The following is a 23850-nucleotide window of genomic DNA, read 5'->3' as shown; positions in this document are numbered from 1 at the left end:
CTTTCGTTCGCTTGTAAATAAAGTCCTCCCTCTCTGGTCCAGGTGGCTTTGACATGGTGTTGCAGTCGCAGTTGCTGGCTTGTGCGATTTAAAAACTTCCTATAAGAGTATAATTTAACAGCACATAACTATAAAAGAGACGACAATTTTATTTGCACCAATTATCCTATAGACATATAACAGTCCTAATGATTCCTTGAGGCCTTGCAGTGTCACAATGTTCTCCATGGTTCCACAGGCCCCACAGTGTCATGTGACTCCTCTGTTCCATGAGTCCTGCAATGTCACAATGGACCTTTGGACCAATGGACCATGGGGCTTTGCAGTGTCACAACGCTCTCCTTTGGCTCCACAGGGTCACAATGGAGCACTGATTACAGGCAGCCTCTCTGTGTTACCCTGGAGCTTTGTTTCCGTGGGGTCTCGCAGTGTCCCAATGGAGCCTTGGCTGGACGGGGCCTCACAGTGTCACAATGATGCCTACATTCCACTGAGGCACACGGCATCACTAGGGTCCCCTTGCTTCCATGAGGCCCAGCAATGTCACAGTGGTGTCCATGAATCCATGAGGACTCACAGTATCCCAATGGTCTCTTGATCTCACATGGTCCCACAGTGTCCCAATGGTCCCTTGGTCTCACAAGGCCCCACAGTGTCCCAATGGTCACTTCTTCTCACATGGCCCCACAGTGTAACAATGGTCCCTTGGTTCCATGGTTCCTGGTCTGGTGCATTCCCCTCTCCCCTTCTCAGGCCGCCCTGCCAGCTGAGAAATGCTCACTGGGCCTGGGCCTTGGCCAGCAGCCCCTGGGCTCAGCTCCTCTGGAGCTCATCACAGACACTGTCTGCTCCAGGCTCAACCCTTCATCCCCTGGGGAGATGCCAAAGCCTCCACAGGGAACATTTCCCTTTGCTCAGGGGAATTTCTCACAGGTGCCTTGTAGTGACTCTTTGTGTCTGTGTGCACACAGGAGTGCCTGTGCTCAGGGAAATGTGGCAGAAATGCTGCTCTCTGAGGGCTTTGATTGCCTTGGATAGCTGAGCCAGTCAGGCCTGGAAGTAAGGTTAAGTCATGTCACCCTGATTCTTAAGATTTTCTAAAGCCTTCTGAGTTTCCATTCTGTTGGAGAACCTTCCCACACATTTTCTGTCAACAACATATTGTTTACAATCTTTTATGGGGTTGGACAAACTTGATGTACTAGTGCTTTGTCCAATGTCTTTGGACAGGTGGTCCATTCACTCTCCAATCCAATGTCACCTTTGGGAAAGTATAAAAGTTGGAGTCAGAGAATAAACTTTTCTCTTTACCTTGAAAATAGCAGGTGGCTCGCGTCGTGCTTTCACGTGTCTTATAGCGACAAAGTCACAAGCTGTAAGCAAAGTTAAATGCTGCTAAGAGTTGTTCTTTTGCTAATTTGTGAAGCTTAATAGAAGTTCTAAGCGAAGTTGAATATTGTTAAGTGTTATTCCACAGCTCTGTTTAGCTTTTAGGCTGTATTCCTTTTATCCTTGCCCTCACTGTCCTTTCGTCACACACACACACACACACACACCCACACACCCACACACACACACACACACACACAAACACACAGAGACACACAGACACCGGGACAGTTCTTGACTCCTTTTTGTTTTGATTGCCTGGATTTTGTTTGGTTTTGTTGTTGCTTTGTTTCCTTGGTGTGCCTGAAGTGTCCAGTCAGGAGCAGAGTGACTCTTGCCAAGGAACTCTGTGGTGCTGTCACTTAATATTAAAGCTGTTTTATGCTACTCCCCTGCTGGAGATTTTTAAAGTGCTCTCAAGCCCTCCTTCATAAGAGGGTGAAGGAGCCCTGGCCAAGCTCTGGCCCTGGGGGCACAGGGATGCTGCTAGGGGGTCCCTGTCTCCCTGTTCCAACTGTGACGGCCCTGAGCCCCTGTCCCCGTGTCAGGCTCTGGGCTTGATCTCCTCGAACATCCTCAGCGGGAGGCTGCAGCGCCAGGGGCAGGGGGACCCAGATGGACACAGGATGCCACCGGGCACGAGCAGCTTTGGACTTCTCTGGGAGGAACTGTGAGTGGAAGCTGGCTTGAAGTGACCTCCCCAGTAAGGTCACAGAGCCCCTGAGATGTCACACTGCCTCCTGGGATGTCACAGCCCACCCTGAGATCTCACAAATCCCCCTTGTGATGTCACAGAGCCAGTGCTGCTCTAGCACTCTGGGATGTCATACAGTTGCGCTGTGATGGCACAGAAGACTCTGGCATCACAAAGTCAGCCCGTGTCACAATCCTCTAGTGCAAGCGGGAGTCATGACAGTTCATTTTCCCCATCTCAGAATTAGCAGAAGTAGATAGGCTTATCATGAGAAACCGAATGTGATGAACATGTTAGAAATGCAAGGCTCCAAGTTATTAATTTTTAATTTAATAAAAGTTATTAAGTGTACCAAATATAAACTTTGAGAAAAATGAAAAAAAGACACTATAAAAAAAAGTCAATGTGGAGCCCGGGATTGCCACCGGGTGAGACACAGGTTTGACAGCTGCAGCAGAGGGTCCTCTATGCTTCACACCGACCGTCCTGTCTGACCCATTTTTATACGATTTTCCTTGCCTGAGCCAGAGTCCCCTTTCTTCCTTTTCAAAGTGCATGTATTCATGTGGAGTTCTTTTCTCTGTGGCAAGTTGAACAATACCTGTCCGGAGAGTGATGAACACCTGTGTTTGCAGTCCCGGAATTCGGATTTGAGATGTACCTCCCTGATGGCTCTGACTATCTCGGTCTCGGATATTTATCGTGTATTTATCGTCCGGGTGTTTCTCGGACAACCTTGATGCATGATCCCTCTCTGGGCTGGCCACTTTCGTTCGCTTGTAAATAAAGTCCTCCCTCTCTCGTCCAGGTGGCTTTGACATGGTGTTGCAGTCGCAGTTGCTGGCTTGTGCGATTTAAAAACTTCCTATAAGAGTATAATTTAACAGCACATAACTATAAAAGAGACGACAATTTTATTTGCACCAATTATCCTATAGACATATAACAGTCCTAATGATTCCTTGAGGCCTTGCAGTGTCACAATGTTCTCCATGGTTCCACAGGCCCCACAGTGTCATGTGACTCCTCTGTTCCATGAGTCCTGCAATGTCACAATGGACCTTTGGACCAATGGACCATGGGGCTTTGCAGTGTCACAACGCTCTCCTTTGGCTCCACAGGGTCACAATGGAGCACTGATTACAGGCAGCCTCTCTGTGTTACCCTGGAGCTTTGTTTCCGTGGGGTCTCGCAGTGTCCCAATGGAGCCTTGGCTGGACGGGGCCTCACAGTGTCACAATGATGCCTACATTCCACTGAGGCACACGGCATCACTAGGGTCCCCTTGCTTCCATGAGGCCCAGCAATGTCACAGTGGTGTCCATGAATCCATGAGGACTCACAGTATCCCAATGGTCTCTTGATCTCACATGGTCCCACAGTGTCCCAATGGTCACTTCTTCTCACATGGCCCCACAGTGTAACAATGGTCCCTTGGTTCCATGGTTCCTGGTCTCGTGCATTCCCCTCTCCCCTTCTCAGGCCGCCCTGCCAGCTGAGAAATGCTCACTGGGCCTGGGCCTTGGCCAGCAGCCCCTGGGCTCAGCTCCTCTGGAGCTCATCACAGACACTGTCTGCTCCAGGCTCAACCCTTCATCCCCTGGGGAGATGCCAAAGCCTCCACAGGGAACATTTCCCTTTGCTCAGGGGAATTTCTCACAGGTGCCTTGTAGTGACTCTTTGTGTCTGTGTGCACACAGGAGTGCCTGTGCTCAGGGAAATGTGGCAGAAATGCTGCTCTCTGAGGGCTTTGATTGCCTTGGATAGCTGAGCCAGTCAGGCCTGGAAGTAAGGTTAAGTCATGTCACCCTGATTCTTAAGATTTTCTAAAGCCTTCTGAGTTTCCATTCTGTTGGAGAACCTTCCCACACATTTTCTGTCAACAACATATTGTTTACAATCTTTTATGGGGTTGGACAAACTTGATGTACTAGTGCTTTGTCCAATGTCTTTGGACAGGTGGTCCATTCACTCTCCAATCCAATGTCACCTTTGGGAAAGTATAAAAGTTGGAGTCAGAGAATAAACTTTTCTCTTTACCTTGAAAATAGCAGGTGGCTCGCGTCGTGCTTTCACGTGTCTTATAGCGACAAAGTCACAAGCTGTAAGCAAAGTTAAATGCTGCTAAGAGTTGTTCTTTTGCTAATTTGTGAAGCTTAATAGAAGTTCTAAGCGAAGTTGAATATTGTTAAGTGTTATTCCACAGCTCTGTTTAGCTTTTAGGCTGTATTCCTTTTATCCTTGCCCTCACTGTCCTTTCGTCACACACACACACACACACACACACCCACACACCCACACACACACACACACACACACAAACACACAGAGACACACAGACACCGGGACAGTTCTTGACTCCTTTTTGTTTTGATTGCCTGGATTTTGTTTGGTTTTGTTGTTGCTTTGTTTCCTTGGTGTGCCTGAAGTGTCCAGTCAGGAGCAGAGTGACTCTTGCCAAGGAACTCTGTGGTGCTGTCACTTAATATTAAAGCTGTTTTATGCTACTCCCCTGCTGGGGATTTTTAAAGTGCTCTCAAGCCCTCCTTCATAAGAGGGTGAAGGAGCCCTGGCCAAGCTCTGGCCCTGGGGGCACAGGGATGCTGCTAGGGGGTCCCTGTCTCCCTGTTCCAACTGTGACGGCCCTGAGCCCCTGTCCCCGTGTCAGGCTCTGGGCTTGATCTCCTCGAACATCCTCAGCGGGAGGCTGCAGCGCCAGGGGCAGGGGGACCCAGATGGACACAGGATGCCACCGGGCACGAGCAGCTTTGGACTTCTCTGGGAGGAACTGTGAGTGGAAGCTGGCTTGAAGTGACCTCCCCAGTAAGGTCACAGAGCCCCTGAGATGTCACACTGCCTCCTGGGATGTCACAGCCCACCCTGAGATCTCACAAATCCCCCTTGTGATGTCACAGAGCCAGTGCTGCTCTAGCACTCTGGGATGTCATACAGTTGCGCTGTGATGGCACAGAAGACTCTGGCATCACAAAGTCAGCCCGTGTCACAATCCTCTAGTGCAAGCGGGAATCATGACAGTTCATTTTCCCCATCTCAGAATTAGCAGAAGTAGATAGGCTTATCATGAGAAACCGAATGTGATGAACATGTTAGAAATGCAAGGCTCCAAGTTATTAATTTTTAATTTAATAAAAGTTATTAAGTGTACCAAATATAAACTTTGAGAAAAATGAAAAAAAGCCACTATAAAAAAAAGTCAATGTGGAGCCCGGGATTGCCACCGGGTGAGACACAGGTTTGACAGCTGCAGCAGAGGGTCCTCTATGCTTCACACCGACCGTCCTGTCTGACCCATTTTTATACGATTTTCCTTGCCTGAGCCAGAGTCCCCTTTCTTCCTTTTCAAAGTGCATGTACTCATGTGGAGTTCTTTTCTCTGTGGCAAGTTGAACAATACGTGTCCGGAGAGTGATGAACACCTGTGTTTGCAGTCCCGGAATTCGGATTTGAGATGTACCTCCCTGATGGCTCTGACTATCTCGGTCTCGGATATTTATCGTGTATTTATCGTCCGGGTGTTTCTCGGACAACCTTGATGCATGATCCCTCTCTGGGCTGGCCACTTTCGTTCGCTTGTAAATAAAGTCCTCCCTCTCTCGTCCAGGTGGCTTTGACATGGTGTTGCAGTCGCAGTTGCTGGCTTGTGCGATTTAAAAACTTCCTATAAGAGTATAATTTAACAGCACATAACTATAAAAGAGACGACAATTTTATTTGCACCAATTATCCTATAGACATATAACAGTCCTAATGATTCCTTGAGGCCTTGCAGTGTCACAATGTTCTCCATGGTTCCACAGGCCCCACAGTGTCATGTGACTCCTCTGTTCCATGAGTCCTGCAATGTCACAATGGACCTTTGGACCAATGGACCATGGGGCTTTGCAGTGTCACAACGCTCTCCTTTGGCTCCACAGGGTCACAATGGAGCACTGATTACAGGCAGCCTCTCTGTGTTACCCTGGAGCTTTGTTTCCGTGGGGTCTCGCAGTGTCCCAATGGAGCCTTGGTTGGATGGGGCCTCACAGTGTCACAATGATGCCTACATTCCACTGAGGCACATGGCGTCACTAGGGTCCCCTTGCTTCCATGAGGCCCAGCAATGTCACAGTGGTGTCCATGAATCCATGAGGACTCACAGTATCCCAATGGTCTCTTGATCTCACATGGTCCCACAGTGTCCCAATGGTCCCTTGGTCTCACAAGGCCCCACAGTGTCCCAATGGTCACTTCTTCTCACATGGCCCCACAGTGTAACAATGGTCCCTTGGTTCCATGGTTCCTGGTCTGGTGCATTCCCCTCTCCCCTTCTCAGGCCGCCCTGCCAGCTGAGAAATGCTCACTGGGCCTGGGCCTTGGCCAGCAGCCCCTGGGCTCAGCTCCTCTGGAGCTCATCACAGACACTGTCTGCTCCAGGCTCAACCCTTCATCCCCTGGGGAGATGCCAAAGCCTCCACAGGGAACATTTCCCTTTGCTCAGGGGAATTTCTCACAGGTGCCTTGTAGTGACTCTTTGTGTCTGTGTGCACACAGGAGTGCCTGTGCTCAGGGAAATGTGGCAGAAATGCTGCTCTCTGAGGGCTTTGATTGCCTTGGATAGCTGAGCCAGTCAGGCCTGGAAGTAAGGTTAAGTCATGTCACCCTGATTCTTAAGATTTTCTAAAGCCTTCTGAGTTTCCATTCTGTTGGAGAACCTTCCCACACATTTTCTGTCAACAACATATTGTTTACAATCTTTTATGGGGTTGGACAAACTTGATGTACTAGTGCTTTGTCCAATGTCTTTGGACAGGTGGTCCATTCACTCTCCAATCCAATGTCACCTTTGGGAACGTATAAAAGTTGGAGTCAGAGAATAAACTTTTCTCTTTACCTTGAAAATAGCAGGTGGCTCGCGTCGTGCTTTCACGTGTCTTATAGCGACAAAGTCACAAGCTGTAAGCAAAGTTAAATGCTGCTAAGAGTTGTTCTTTTGCTAATTTGTGAAGCTTAATAGAAGTTCTAACCAAAGTTGAATATTGTTAAGTGTTATTCCACAGCTCTGTTTAGCTTTTAGGCTGTATTCCTTTTATCCTTGCCCTCACTGTCCTTTCGTCACACACACCCACACACACACACACACACCCACACACCCACACACACACACACACACACAAACACACAGAGACACACAGACACCGGGACAGTTCTTGACTCCTTTTTGTTTTGATTGCCTGGATTTTGTTTGGTTTTGTTGTTGCTTTGTTTCCTTGGTGTGCCTGAAGTGTCCAGTCAGGAGCAGAGTGACTCTTGCCAAGGAACTCTGTGGTGCTGTCACTTAATATTAAAGCTGTTTTATGCTACTCCCCTGCTGGGGATTTTTAAAGTGCTCTCAAGCCCTCCTTCATAAGAGGGTGAAGGAGCCCTGGCCAAGCTCTGGCCCTGGGGGCACAGGGATGCTGCTAGGGGGTCCCTGTCTCCCTGTTCCAACTTTCAGGGCCCTGAGCCCCTGTCCCCGTGTCAGGCTCTGGGCTTGATCTCCTCGAACATCCTCAGCGGGAGGCTGCAGCGCCAGGGGCAGGGGGACCCAGATGGACACAGGATGCCACCGGGCACGAGCAGCTTTGGACTTCTCTGGGAGGAACTGTGAGTGGAAGCTGGCTTGAAGTGACCTCCCCAGTAAGGTCACAGAGCCCCTGAGATGTCACACTGCCTCCTGGGATGTCACAGCCCACCCTGAGATCTCACAAATCCCCCTTGTGATGTCACAGAGCCAGTGCTGCTCTAGCACTCTGGGATGTCATACAGTTGCGCTGTGATGGCACAGAAGACTCTGGCATCACAAAGTCAGCCCGTGTCACAATCCTCTAGTGCAAGCGGGAATCATGACAGTTCATTTTCCCCATCTCAGAATTAGCAGAAGTAGATAGGCTTATCATGAGAAACCGAATGTGATGAACATGTTAGAAATGCAAGGCTCCAAGTTATTAATTTTTAATTTAATAAAAGTTATTAAGTGTACCAAATATAAACTTTGAGAAAAATGAAAAAAAGCCACTATAAAAAAAAGTCAATGTGGAGCCCGGGATTGCCACCGGGTGAGACACAGGTTGGACAGCTGCAGCAGAGGGTCCTCTATGCTTCACACCGACCGTCCTGTCTGACCCATTTTTATACGATTTTCCTTGCCTGAGCCAGAGTCCCCTTTCTTCCCTTTCAAAGTGCATGTATTCATGTGGAGTTCTTTTCTCTGTGGCAAGTTGAACAATACGTGTCCGGAGAGTGATGAACACCTGTGTTTGCAGTCCCGGAATTCGGATTTGAGATGTACCTCCCTGATGGCTCTGACTATCTCGGTCTCGGATATTTATCGTGTATTTATCGTCCGGGTGTTTCTCGGACAACCTTGATGCATGATCCCTCTCTGGGCTGGCCACTTTCGTTCGCTTGTAAATAAAGTCCTCCCTCTCTCGTCCAGGTGGCTTTGACATGGTGTTGCAATCGCTGTTGCTGGCTTGTGCGATTTAAAAACTTCCTATAAGAGTATAATTTAACAGCACATAACTATAAAAGAGACGACAATTTTATTTGCACGAATTATCCTATAGACATATAACAGTCCTAATGATTCCTTGAGGCCTTGCAGTGTCACAATGTTCTCCATGGTTCCACAGGCCCCACAGTGTCATGTGACTCCTCTGTTCCATGAGTCCTGCAATGTCACAATGGACCTTTGGACCAATGGACCATGGGGCTTTGCAGTGTCACAACGCTCTCCTTTGGCTCCACAGGGTCACAATGGAGCACTGATTACAGGCAGCCTCTCTGTGTTACCCTGGAGCTTTGTTTCCGTGGGGTCTCGCAGTGTCCCAATGGAGCCTTGGCTGGATGGGGCCTCACAGTGTCACAATGATGCCTACATTCCACTGAGGCACACGGCGTCACTAGGGTCCCCTTGCTTCCATGAGGCCCAGCAATGTCACAGTGGTGTCCATGAATCCATGAGGACTCACAGTATCCCAATGGTCTCTTGATCTCACATGGTCCCACAGTGTCCCAATGGTCCCTTGGTCTCACAAGGCCCCACAGTGTCCCAATGGTCACTTCTTCTCACATGGCCCCACAGTGTAACAATGGTCCCTTGGTTCCATGGTTCCTGGTCTGGTGCATTCCCCTCTCCCCTTCTCAGGCCGCCCTGCCAGCTGAGAAATGCTCACTGGGCCAGGGCCTTGGCCAGCAGCCCCTGGGCTCAGCTCCTCTGGAGCTCATCACAGACACTGTCTGCTCCAGGCTCAACCCTTCATCCCCTGGGGAGATGCCAAAGCCTCCACAGGGAACATTTCCCTTTGCTCAGGGGAATTTCTCACAGGTGCCTTGTAGTGACTCTTTGGGTCTGTGTGCACACAGGAGTGCCTGTGCTCAGGGAAATGTGGCAGAAATGCTGCTCTCTGAGGGCTTTGATTGCCTTGGATAGCTGAGCCAGTCAGGCCTGGAAGTAAGGTTAAGTCATGTCACCCTGATTCTTAAGATTTTCTAAAGCCTTCTGAGTTTCCATTCTGTTGGAGAACCTTCCCACACATTTTCTGTCAACAACATATTGTTTACAATCTTTTATGGGGCTGGACAAACTTGATGTACTAGTGGTTTGTCCAATGTCTTTGGAGAGGTGGTCCATTCACTCTCCAATCCAATGTCACCTTTGGGAAAGTATAAAAGTTGGAGTCAGAGAATAAACTTTTCTCTTTACCTTGAAAATAGCAGGTGGCTCGCGTCGTGCTTTCACATGTCTTATAGCGACAAAGTCACAAGCTGTAAGCAAAGTTAAATGCTGCTAAGAGTTGTTCTTTTGCTAATTTGTGAAGCTTAATAGAAGTTCTAAGCGAAGTTGAATATTGTTAAGTGTTATTCCACAGCTCTGTTTAGCTTTTAGGCTGTATTCCTTTTATCCTTGCCCTCACTGTCCTTTCGTCACACACACACACACACACACACACACACCCACACACCCACACACACACACACACACACACAAACACACAGAGACACACAGACACCAGGACAGTTCTTGACTCCTTTTTGGTTTGATTGCCTGGATTTTGTTTGGTTTTGTTGTTGCTTTGTTTCCTTGGTGTGCCTGAAGTGTCCAGTCAGGAGCAGAGTGACTCTTGCCAAGGAACTCTGTGGTGCTGTCACTTAATATTAAAGCTGTTTTATGCTACTCCCCTGCTGGGGATTTTTAAAGTGCTCTCAAGCCCTCCTTCATAAGAGGGTGAAGGAGCCCTGGCCAAGCTCTGGCCCTGGGGGCACAGGGATGCTGCTAGGGGGTCCCTGTCTCCCTGTTCCAACTGTGACGGCCCTGAGCCCCTGTCCCCGTGTCAGGCTCTGGGCTTGATCTCCTCGAACATCCTCAGCGGGAGGCTGCAGCGCCAGGGGCAGGGGGACCCAGATGGACACAGGATGCCACCGGGCACGAGCAGCTTTGGACTTCTCTGGGAGGAACTGTGAGTGGAAGCTGGCTTGAAGTGACCTCCCCAGTAAGGTCACAGAGCCCCTGAGATGTCACACTGCCTCCTGGGATGTCACAGCCCACCCTGAGATCTCACAAATCCCCCTTGTGATGTCACAGAGCCAGTGCTGCTCTAGCACTCTGGGATGTCATACAGTTGCGCTGTGATGGCACAGAAGACTCTGGCATCACAAAGTCAGCCCGTGTCACAATCCTCTAGTGCAAGCGGGAATCATGACAGTTCATTTTCCCCATCTCAGAATTAGCAGAAGTAGATAGGCTTATCATGAGAAACTGAATGTGATGAACATGTTAGAAATGCAAGGCTCCAAGTTATTAATTTTTAATTTAATAAAAGTTATTAAGTGTACCAAATATAAACTTTGAGAAAAATGAAAAAAAGACACTATAAAAAAAAGTCAATGTGGAGCCCGGGATTGCCACCGGGTGAGACACAGGTTTGACAGCTGCAGCAGAGGGTCCTCTATGCTCCACACCGACCGTCCTGTCTGACCCATTTTTATACGATTTTCCTTGCCTGAGCCAGAGTCCCCTTTCTTCCTTGTCAAAGTGCACGTATTCATGTGGAGTTCTTTTCTCTGTGGCAAGTTGAACAATACGTGTCCGGAGAGTGATGAACACCTGTGTTTGCAGTCCCGGAATTCGGATTTGAGATGTACCTCCCTGATGGCTCTGACTATCTCGGTCTCGGATATTTATCGTGTATTTATCGTCCGGGTGTTTCTCGGACAACCTTGATGCATGATCCCTCTCTGGGCTGGCCACTTTCGTTCGCTTGTAAATAAAGTCCTCCCTCTCTTGTCCAGGTGGCTTTGACATGGTGTTGCAATCGCTGTTGCTGGCTTGTGCGATTTAAAAACTTCCTATAAGAGTATAATTTAACAGCACATAACTATAAAAGAGACGACAATTTTATTTGCACGAATTATCCTATAGACATATAACAGTCCTAATGATTCCTTGAGGCCTTGCAGTGTCACAATGTTCTCCATGGTTCCACAGGCCCCACAGTGTCATGTGACTCCTCTGTTCCATGAGTCCTGCAATATCACAATGGACCTTTGGACCAATGGACCATGGGGCTTTGCAGTGTCACAACGCTCTCCTTTGGCTCCACAGGGTCACAATGGAGCACTGATTACAGGCAGCCTCTCTGTGTTACCCTGGAGCTTTGTTTCCGTGGGGTCTCGCAGTGTCCCAATGGAGCCTTGGTTGGATGGGGCCTCACAGTGTCACAATGATGCCTACATTCCACTGAGGCACACGGCGTCACCAGGGTCCCCTTGCTTCCATGAGGCCCAGCAATGTCACAGTGGTGTCCATGAATCCATGAGGACTCACAGTATCCCAATGGTCTCTTGATCTCACATGGTCCCACAGTGTCCCAATGGTCCCTTGGTCTCACAAGGCCCCACAGTGTCCCAATGGTCACTTCTTCTCACATGGCCCCACAGTGTAACAATGGTCCCTTGGTTCCATGGTTCCTGGTCTGGTGCATTCCCCTTTCCCCTTCTCAGGCCACCCTGCCAGCTGAGAAATGCTCACTGGGCCTGGGCCTTGGCCAGCAGCCCCTGGGCTCAGCTCCTCTGGAGCTCATCACAGACACTGTCTGCTCCAGGCTCAACCCTTCATTTCCCCTGGGGAGATGCCAAAGCCTCCACAGGGAACATTTCCCTTTGCTCAGGGGAATTTCTCACAGGTGCCTTGTAGTGACTCTTTGTGTCTGTGTGCACACAGGAGTGCCTGTGCTCAGGGAAATGTGGCAGAAATGCTGCTCTCTGAGGGCTTTGATTGCCTTGGATAGCTGAGCCAGTCAGGCCTGGAAGTAAGGTTAAGTCATGTCACCCTGATTCTTAAGATTTTCTAAAGCCTTCTGAGTTTCCATTCTGTTGGAGAACCTTCCCACACATTTTCTGTCAACAACATATTGTTTACAATCTTTTATGGGGCTGGACAAACTTGATGTACTAGTGGTTTGTCCAATGTCTTTGGAGAGGTGGTCCATTCACTCTCCAATCCAATGTCACCTTTGGGAAAGTATAAAAGTTGGAGTCAGAGAATAAACTTTTCTCTTTACCTTGAAAATAGCAGGTGGCTCGCGTCGTGCTTTCACGTGTCTTATAGCGACAAAGTCACAAGCTGTAAGCAAAGTTAAATGCTGCTAAGAGTTGTTCTTTTGCTAATTTGTGAAGCTTAATAGAAGTTATAAGCAAAGTTGAATATTGTTAAGTGTTATTCCACAGCTCTGTTTAGCTTTTAGGCTGTATTCCTTTTATCCTTGCCCTCACTGTCCTTTCGTCACACACACACACACACACACACACCCACCCACACCCACACACACACACAAACACACAGAGACACACAGACACCGGGACAGTTCTTGACTCCTTTTTGGTTTGATTGCCTGGATTTTGTTTGGTTTTGTTGTTGCTTTGTTTCCTTGGTGTGCCTGAAGTGTCCAGTCAGGAGCAGAGTGACTCTTGCCAAGGAACTCTGTGGTGCTGTCACTTAATATTAAAGCTGTTTTATGCTACTCCCCTGCTGGGGATTTTTAAAGTGCTCTCAAGCCCTCCTTCATAAGAGGGTGAAGGAGCCCTGGCCAAGCTCTGGCCCTGGGGGCACAGGGATGCTGCTAGGGGGTCCCTGTCTCCCTGTTCCAACTGTGACGGCCCTGAGCCCCTGTCCCCGTGTCAGGCTCTGGGCTTGATCTCCTCGAACATCCTCAGGGGGAGGCTGCAGCGCCAGGGGCAGGGGGACCCAGAGGGACACAGGATGCCACTGTGCACCAGCAGCTTTGGACTTCTCTGGGAGGAACTGTGAGTGGGAGCTGGCTTGAAGTGACCTCCCCAGTAAGGTCACAGAGCCCCTGAGATGTCACACTGCCTCCTGGGATGTCACAGCCCACCCTGAGATCTCACAAATCCCCCTTGTGATGTCACAGAGCCAGTGCTGCTCTAGCACTCTGGGATGTCATACAGTTGCGCTGTGATGGCACAGAAGACTCTGGCATCACAAAGTCAGCCCGTGTCACAATCCTTTAGTGCAAGCGGGAATCATGACAGTTCATTTTCCCCATCTCAGAATTAGCAGAAGTAGATAGGCTTATCATGAGAAACTGAATGTGATGAACATGTTAGAAATGCAAGGCTCCAAGTTATTAATTTTTAATTTAATAAAAGTTATTAAGTGTACCAAATATAAACTTTGAGAAAAATGAAAAAAAGACACTATAAAAAAAAGTCAATGTGGAGCCCGGGATTGCCACCGGGTGAGACACAGGTTTGACAGCTGCAGCAGAGGGTCCTCTATGCTTCACACCGACCGTCCTGTCTGACCCATTTTTATACGATTTTCCTTGCCTGAGCCAGAGTCCCCTTTCTTCCTTTTCAAAGTGCATGTATTCATGTGGAGTTCTTTTCTCTGTGGCAAGTTGAACAATACATGTCCGGAGAGTGATGAACACCTGTGTTTGCAGTCCCGGAATTCGGATTTGAGATGTACCTCCCTGATGGCTCTGACTATCTCGGTCTCGGATATTTATCGTGTATTTATCGTCCGGGTGTTTCTCGGACAACCTTGATGCATGATCCCTCTCTGGGCTGGCCACTTTCGTTCGCTTGTAAATAAAGTCCTCCCTCTCTCGTCCAGGTGGCTTTGACATGGTGTTGCAATCGCTGTTGCTGGCTTCTGCGATTTAAAAACTTCCTATAAGAGTATAATTTAACAGCACATAACTATAAAAGAGACGACAATTTTATTTGCACGAATTTTCCTATAGACATATAACAGTCCTAATGATTCCTTGAGGCCTTGCAGTGTCACAATGTTCTCCATGGTTCCACAGGCCCCACAGTGTCATGTGACTCCTCTGTTCCATGAGTCCTGCAATGTCACAATGGACCTTTGGACCAATGGACCATGGGGCTTTGCAGTGTCACAACGCTCTCCTTTGGCTCCACAGGGTCACAATGGAGCACTGATTACAGGCAGCCTCTCTGTGTTACCCTGGAGCTTTGTTTCCGTGGGGTCTCGCAGTGTCCCAATGGAGCCTTGGTTGGATGGGGCCTCACAGTGTCACAATGATGCCTACATTCCACTGAGGCACACGGCGTCACCAGGGTCCCCTTGCTTCCATGAGGCCCAGCAATGTCACAGTGGTGTCCATGAATCCATGAGGACTCACAGTATCCCAATGGTCTCTTGATCTCACATGGTCCCACAGTGTCCCAATGGTCCCTTGGTCTCACAAGGCCCCACAGTGTCCCAATGGTCACTTCTTCTCACATGGCCCCACAGTGTAACAATGGTCCCTTGGTTCCATGGTTCCTGGTCTGGTGCATTCCCCTCTCCCCTTCTCAGGCCGCCCTGCCAGCTGAGAAATGCTCACTGGGCCAGGGCCTTGGCCAGCAGCCCCTGGGCTCAGCTCCTCTGGAGCTCATCACAGACACTGTCTGCTCCAGGCTCAACCCTTCATTTCCTGGGGAGATGCCAAAGCCTCCGCAGGGAACATTTCCCTTTGCTCAGGGGAATTTCACACAGGTGCCTTGTAGTGACTCTTTGTGTCTGTGTGCACACAGGAGTGCCTGTGCTCAGGGAAATGTGGCCGATATGCTGCTCTCTGAGGACTTTGGATGCCTTGGATAGCTGAGCCAGTCAGGCCTGGAAGTAAGGTTAAGTCATGTTACCCTGATTCTTAAGATTTTCTAAAGCCTTCTGAGTTTACATTCTGTTGGAGAACCTTCCCACACAATTTCTGTCAACAACATATTGTTTACAATCTTTTATGGGGCTGGACAAACTTGATGTACTAGTGGTTTGTCCAATGTCTTTGGAGAGGTGGCCCATTCACTCTCCAATCCAATGTCACCTTTGGGAAAGTATAAAAGTTGGAGTCAGAGAATAAACTTTTAGCTTTACCTTGAAAATAGCAGGTGGCTCGCGTCGTGCTTTCACGTGTCTTATAGCGACAAAGTCACAAGCTGTAAGCAAAGTTAAATGCTGCTAAGAGTTGTTCTTTTGCTAATTTGTGAAGCTTAATAGAAGTTCTAAGCGAAGTTGAATATTGTTAAGTGTTATTCCACAGCTCTGTTTAGCTTTTAGGCTGTATTCCTTTTATCCTTGCCCTCACTGTCCTTTCGTCACACACACACACACACATTAACATACACACTCACACAAAAACACACAGAGACACACAGACACCGGGACAGTTCTTGACTCCTTTTTGGTTTGATTGCCTGGATTTTGTTTGGTTTTGTTGTTGCTTTGTTTCCTTGCTGTGCCTGAAGTTTCCAGTCAGGAGCAGAGTGACTCTTGCCAAGGAACTCTGTGGTGCTGTCACTTAATATTAAAGCTGTTTTATGCTAGTCCCCTGCTGGGGATTTTTATAAGTGTTCTCAAGCCCTCCTTCATAAGAGGGTGAAGGAGCCCTGGCCAAGCTCTGGCCCTGGGGGCACAGGGATGCTGCTAGGGGGTCCCTGTCTCCCTGTTCCAACTTTCAGGGCCCTGAGCCCCTGTCCCCGTGTCAGGCTCTGGGCTTGATCTCCTCGAACATCCTCAGGAGGAGGCTGCAGCGCCAGGGGCAGGGGGACCCAGAGGGACACGCGATGCCACTGTGCACCAGCAGCTTTGGACTTCTCTGGGAGGAACTGTGAGTGGGAGGTGGCTTGAAGTGACCTCCCCAGTAAGGTCACAGAGCCCCTGAGATGTCACTCTGCCTCCTGGGATGTCACAGCCCACCCTGAGATCTCACAAATCCCCCTTGTGATGCCACAGAGCCAGTGCTGCTCTATCACTCTGGGATGTCATACAGTTGCTCTGTGATGGCACAGAAGACTCTGGCATCACAAAGTCAGCCCGTGTCACAATCCTCTAGTGCAAGCGGGAATCATGACAGTTCATTTCCCCACCTCAGAATTAGCAGAAGTAGATAGGCTTATCATGAGAAACTGAATGTGATAAACATGTTAGAAATGAAAGGCTCCAAGTTATTAGTTATTAATTTAATAAAAGTTATTAAGTGTACCAAATATAAGTTTTGAGAAAAATGGAAAAAAGCCACTATAAAAAAAAGTCAGTGTGGAGCCCGGGATTGCCACCAGGTGAGACACAGGTTTGACAGCTGCAGCAGAGGGTCCTCTATGCTTCACACCGACCGTCCTGTCTGACCCATTTTTATACCATTTTCCATGCCTGAGCCAGAGTCCCTTTTCTTCCTTTTTGGAGTGCATGTATTCATGTGGAGTTCTTTTCTCTGTGGCAAGTTGAACAATACATGTCCGGAGAGTGATGAACACCTGTGTTTGCAGTCCCGGAATTCGGATTTGAGATGTACCTCCCTGATGGCTCTGACTATCTCGGTCTCGGATATTTATCGTGTATTTATGGTCCGGGTGTTTCTCGGACAACCTTGATGCACGATCCCTCTCTGGGCTGGCCACTTTCCTTCGCTTGTAAATAAAGTCCTCCCTCTCTCGTCCAGGTGGCTTTGACATGGTGTTGCAATCGCTGTTCCTGGCTTGTGCAATTTAAAAACTTCTTATAAGAGTATAATTTAACAGCACATAACTATAAAATAGATGACAATTTTATTTGCACGAATTATCCTATAGACATATAACAGTCCTAATGATTCCTTGAGGCCTTGCAGTGTCACAATGTTCTCCATGGTTCCACAGGCCCCACAGTGTCATGTGACTCCTCTGTTCCATGAGTCCTGCAATGTCACAATGGACCTTTGGACCAATGGACCATGGGGCTTTGCAGTGTCACAACGCTCTCCTTTGGCTCCACAGGGTCACAATGGAGCACTGATTACAGGCAGCCTCTCTGTGTTACCCTGGAGCTTTGTTTCCATGGGGTCTCGGAGTGTCCCAATGGAGCCTTGGTTGGATGGGGCCTCACAGTGTCACAATGATGCCTACATTCCACTGAGGCACACGGCGTCACTAGGGTCCCCTTGCTTCCATGAGGCCCAGCAATGTCACAGTGGTGTCCATGAATCCATGAGGACTCACAGTGTCCCAATGGTCACTTCTTCTCACATGGCCCCACAGTGTAACAATGGTCCCTTGGTTCCATGGTTCCTGGTCTGGTGCATTCCCCTTTCCCCTTCTCAGGCCGCCCTGCCAGCTGAGAAATGCTCACTGGGCCAGGGCCTTGGCCAGCAGCCCCTGGGCTCAGCTCCTCTGGAGCTCATCAAAGACACTGTCTGCTCCAGGCTCAACCCTTCATCCCCTGGGGAGATGCCAAAGTCTCCACAGGGAACATTTCCCTTTGCTCAGGGGAATTTTGCACAGGTGCCTTGTAGTGACTCTTTGTGTCTGTGTGCACACAGGAGTGCCTGTGCTCAGGGAAATGTGGCAGAAATGCTGCTCTCTGAGGGCTTTGATTGCCTTGGATAGCTGAGCCAGTCAGGCCTGGAAGTAAGGTTAAGTCATGTCACCCTGATTCTTAAGATTTTTAAAGCCTTCTGAGTTTACATTCTGTTGGAGAACCTTCCCACACAATTTCTGTCAACAACATATTGTTTACAATCTTTTATGGGGGTGGACAAACTTGATGTACTAGTGGTTTGTCCAATGTCTTTGGAGAGGTGGCCCATTCACTCTCCAATCCAATGTCACCTTTGGGAAAGTATAAAAGTTGGAGTCAGAGAATAAACTTTTAGCTTTACCTTGCAAATAGCAGGTGGCTCGCGTCGTGCTTTCACGTGTCTTATAGCGACAAAGTCACAAGCTGTAAGCAAAGTTAAATGCTGCTAAGAGTTGTTCTTTTGCTAATTTGTGAAGCTTAATAGAAGTTCTAAGCGAAGTTGAATATTGTTAAGTGTTATTCCACAGCTCTGTTTAGCTTTTAGGCTGTATTCCTTTTATCCTTGCCCTCACTGTCCTTTCGTCACACACACACACACACACATTAACATACACACTCACACAAAAACACACAGAGACACACAGACACCGGGACAGTTCTTGACTCCTTTTTGGTTTGATTGCCTGGATTTTGTTTGGTTTTGTTGTTGCTTTGTTTCCTTGCTGTGCCTGAAGTGTCCAGTCAGGAGCAGAGTGACTCTTGCCAAGGAACTCTGTGGTGCTGTCACTTAATATTAAAGCTGTTTTATGCTACTCCCCTGCTGGGGATTTTTATAAGTGTTCTCAAGCCCTCCTTCATAAGAGGGTGAAGGAGCCCTGGCCAAGCTCTGGCCCTGGGGGCACAGGGATGCTGCTAGGGGGTCCCTGTCTCCCTGTTCCAACTTTCAGGGCCCTGAGCCCCTGTCCCCGTGTCAGGCTCTGGGCTTGATCTCCTCGAACATCCTCAGGGGGAGGCTGCAGCACCAGGGGCAGGGGGACCCAGAGGGACACGGGATGCCACCGGGCACGAGCAGCTTTGGACTTCTCTGGGAGGAACTGTGAGTGGGAGCTGGCTTGAAGTGACCTCCCCAGTAAGGTCACAGAGCCCCTGAGATGTCACACTGCCTCCTGGGATGTCACAGCCCACCCTGAGATCTCACAAATCCCCCTTGTGATGTCACAGAGCCAGTGCTGCACTATCACTCTGGGATGTCATACAGTTGCGCTGTGATGGCACAGAAGACTCTGGCATCACAAAGTCAGCCCGTGTCACAATCCTTTAGTGCAAGCGGGAATCATGACAGTTTTTTTTCCCCATCTCAGAATTAGCAGAAGTAGATAGGCTTATCATGAGAAACCGAATGTGATAAACATGTTAGAAATGAAAGGCTCCAAGTTATTAGTTATTAATTTAATAAAAGTTATTAAGTGTACAAAATATAAGTTTTGAGAAAAATGGAAAAAAGCCACTATAAAAACAAGTCAGTGTGGAGCCCGGGATTGCCACCAGGTGAGACACAGGTTTGACAGCTGCAGCAGAGGGTCCTCTATGCTTCACACCGACCGTCCTGTCCGACCCATTTTTATACCATTTTCCATGCCTGAGCCAGAGTCCCTTTTCTTCCTTTTTGGAGTGCATGTATTCATGTGGAGTTCTTTTCTCTGTGGCAAGTTGAACAATACATGTCCGGAGAGTGATGAACACCTGTGTTTGCAGTCCCGGAATTCGGATTTGAGATGTACCTCCCTGATGGCTCTGACTATCTCGGTCTCGGATATTTATCGTGTATTTATGGTCCGGGTGTTTCTCGGACAACCTTGATGCATGATCCCTCTCCGGGCTGGCCACTTTCGTTCGCTTGTAAATAAAGTCCTCCCTCTCTTGTCCAGGTGGCTTTCACATGGTGTTGCAATCACTGTTGCTGGCTTGTGCAATTTAAAAACTTCTTATAAGAGTATAATTTAACAGCACATAACTATAAAATAGATGACAATTTTATTTGCACGAATTATCCTATAGACATATAACAGTCCTAATGATTCCTTGAGGCCTTGCAGTGTCACAATGTTCTCCATGGTTCCACAGGCCCCACAGTGTCATGTGACTCCTCTGTTCCATGAGTCCTGCAATGTCACAATGGACCTTTGGACCAATGGACCATGGGGCTTTGCAGTGTCACAACACTCTCCTTTGGCTCCACAGGGTCACAATGGAGCACTGATTACAGGCAGCCTCTCTGTGTTACCCTGGAGCTTTGTTTCCGTGGGGTCTCACAGTGTCCCAATGGAGCCTTGGTTGGATGGGGCCTCAGAGTGTCACAATGATGCCTACATTCCACTGAGGCACACGGCGTCACTAGGGTCCCCTTGCTTCCATGAGGCCCAGCAATGTCACAGTGGTGTCCATGAATCCATGAGGACTCACAGTGTCCCAATGGTCTCTTGATCTCACATGGTCCCACAGTGTCCCAATGGTCCCTTGGTCTCACAAGGCCCCACAGTGTCCCAATGGTCACTTCTTCTCACATGGCCCCACAGTGTAACAATGGTCCCTTGGTTCCATGGTTCCTGGTCTGGTGCATTCCCCTCTCCCCTTCTCAGGCCGCCCTGCCAGCTGAGAAATGCTCACTGGGCCAGGGCCTTGGCCAGCAGCCCCTGGGCTCAGCTCCTCTGGAGCTCATCACAGACACTGTCTGCTCCAGGCTCAACCCTTCATCCCCTGGGGAGATGCCAAAGCCTCCACAGGGAACATTTCCCTTTGCTCAGGGGAATTTCACACAGGTGCCTTGTAGTGACTCTTTGTGTCTGTGTGCACACAGGAGTGCCTGTGCTCAGGGAAATGTGGCAGATATGCTGCTCCCTGAGGACTTTGGATGCCTTGGATAGCTGAGCCAGTCAGGCCTGGAAGTAAGGTTAAGTCATGTTACCCTGATTCTTAAGATTTTCTAAAGCCTTCTGAGTTTCCATTCTGTTGGAGAACCTTCCCACACAATTTCTGTCAACAACATATTGTTTACAATCTTTTATGGGGGTGGACAAACTTGATGTACTAGTGGTTTGTCCAATGTCTTTGGAGAGGTGGCCCATTCACTCTCCAATCCAATGTCACCTTTGGGAAAGTATAAAAGTTGGAGTCAGAGAATAAACTTTTAGCTTTACCTTGCAAATAGCAGGTGGCTCGCGTCGTGCTTTCACGTGTCTTATAGCGACAAAGTCACAAGCTGTAAGCAAAGTTAAATGCTGCTAAGAGTTGTTCTTTTGCTAATTTGTGAAGCTTAATAGAAGTTCTAAGCGAAGTTGAATATTGTTAAGTGTTATTCCACAGCTCTGTTTAGCTTTTAGGCTGTATTCCTTTTATCCTTGCCCTCACTGTCCTTTCGTCACACACACACACACACACATTAACATACACACTCACACAAAAACACACAGAGACACACAGACACCGGGACAGTTCTTGACTCCTTTTTGGTTTGATTGCCTGGATTTTGTTTGGTTTTGTTGTTGCTTTGTTTCCTTGCTGTGCCTGAAGTGTCCAGTCAGGAGCAGAGTGACTCTTGCCAAGGAACTCTGTGGTGCTGTCACTTAATATTAAAGCTGTTTTATGCTACTCCCCTGCTGGGGATTTTTATAAGTGTTCTCAAGCCCTCCTTCATAAGAGGGTGAAGGAGCCCTGGCCAAGCTCTGGCCCTGGGGGCACAGGGATGCTGCTAGGGGGTCCCTGTCTCCCTGTTACAACTTTCAGGGCCCTGAGCCCCTGTCCCCGTGTCAGGCTCTGGGCTTGATCTCCTCGAACATCCTCAGGAGGAGGCTGCAGCGCCAGGGGCAGGGGGACCCAGAGGGACACAGGATGCCACTGTGCACCAGCAGCTTTGGACTTCTCTGGGAGGAACTGTGAGTGGGAGCTGGCTTGAAGTGACCTCCCCAGTAAGGTCACAGAGCCCCTGAGATGTCACACTGCCTCCTGGGATGTCACAGCCCACCCTGAGATCTCACAAATCCCCCTTGTGATGTCACAGAGCCAGTGCTGCTCTATCACTCTGGGATATCATACAGTTACGCTGTGATGGCACAGAAGACTCTGGCATCACAAAGTCAGCCCGTGTCACAATCCTCTAGTGCAAGCGGGAATCATGACAGTTCATTTTCCCCATCTCAGAATTAGCAGAAGTAGATAGGCTTATCATGAGAAACCGAATGTGATAAACATGTTAGAAATGAAAGGCTCCAAGTTATTAGTTATTAATTTAATAAAAGTTATTAAGTTTACCAAATATAAGTTTTGAGAAAAATGGAAAAAAGCCACTATAAAAAAAAGTCAGTGTGGAGCCCGGGATTGCCACCAGGTGAGACACAGGTTTGACAGCTGCAGCAGAGGGTCCTCTATGCTTCACACCGACCGTCCTGTCCGACCCATTTTTATACCATTTTCCATGCCTGAGCCAGAGTCCCTTTTCTTCCTTTTTGGAGTGCATGTATTCATGTGGAGTTCTTTTCTCTGTGGCAAGTTGAACAATACATGTCCGGAGAGTGATGAACACCTGTGTTTGCAGTCCCGGAATTCGGATTTGAGATGTACCTCCCTGATGGCTCTGACTATCTCGGTCTCGGATATTTATCGTGTATTTATGGTCCGGGTGTTTCTCGGACAACCTTGATGCATGATCCCTCTCCGGGCTGGCCACTTTCGTTCGCTTGTAAATAAAGTCCTCCCTCTCTTGTCCAGGTGGCTTTCACATGGTGTTGCAATCACTGTTGCTGGCTTGTGCAATTTAAAAACTTCTTATAAGAGTATAATTTAACAGCACATAACCATAAAATAGATGACAATTTTATTTGCACGAATTATCCTATAGACATATAACAGTCCTAATGATTCCTTGAGGCCTTGCAGTGTCACAATGTTCTCCTTTGGCTCCACAGGGTCACAATGGAGCACTGATTACAGCCAGCCTCTCTGTGTTACCCTGGAGCTTCGTTTCCGTGGGGTCTCGCAGTGTCTCAGTGGAGCCTTGGTTGGATGGGGCCTCACAGTGTCACAATGATGCCTACATTCCACTGAGGCACATGGCATCACTAGGGTCCCCTTGCTTCCATGAGGCCCAGCAATGTCACAGTGGTGTCCATGAATCCATGAGGACTCACAGTGTCCCAATGGTCTCTTGAGCTGACATGGCCCCACAGTGTAACAATGGTCCCTTGGTTCCATGGTTCCTGGTCTGGTGCATTCCCCTCTCCCCTTCTCAGGCCGCCCTGCCAGCTGAGAAATGCTCACTGGGCCTGGGCCTTGGCCAGCAGCCCCTGGGCTCAGCTCCTCTGGAGCTCATCAAAGACACTGTCTGCTCCAGGCTCAACCCTTCATCCCCTGGGGAGATGCCAAAGCCTCCACAGGGAACATTTCCCTTTGCTCAGGGGAATTTCTCACAGGTGCCTTGTAGTGACTCTTTGTGTCTGTGTGCACACAGGAGTGCCTGTGCTCAGGGAAATGTGGCAGAAATGCTGCTCTCTGAGGGCTTTGATTGCCTTGGATAGCTGAGCCAGTCAGGCCTGGAAGTAAGGTTAATTCATGTTACCCTGATTCTTAAGATTTTCTAAAGCCTTCTGAGTTTCCATTCTGTTGGAGAACCTTCCCACACAATTTCTGTCAACAACATATTGTTTACAATCTTTTATGGGGGTGGACAAACTTGATGTACTAGTGGTTTGTCCAATGTCTTTGGAGAGGTGGCCCATTCACTCTCCAATCCAATGTCACCTTTGGGAAAGTATAAAAGTTGGAGTCAGAGAATAAACTTTTCTCTTTACCTTGCAAATAGCAGGTGGCTCGCGTCGTGCTTTCACGTGTCTTATAGCGACAAAGTCACAAGCTGTAAGCAAAGTTAAATGCT

The sequence above is a fragment of the Lonchura striata genome, chromosome 37, assembly GCF_050655825.1.
Source record: "Lonchura striata isolate lonStrDom1 chromosome 37, ASM5065582v1, whole genome shotgun sequence".
Taxonomy (NCBI): domain Eukaryota; kingdom Metazoa; phylum Chordata; class Aves; order Passeriformes; family Estrildidae; genus Lonchura; species Lonchura striata.
Note: the sequence above shows the minus strand (reverse complement) of the source record.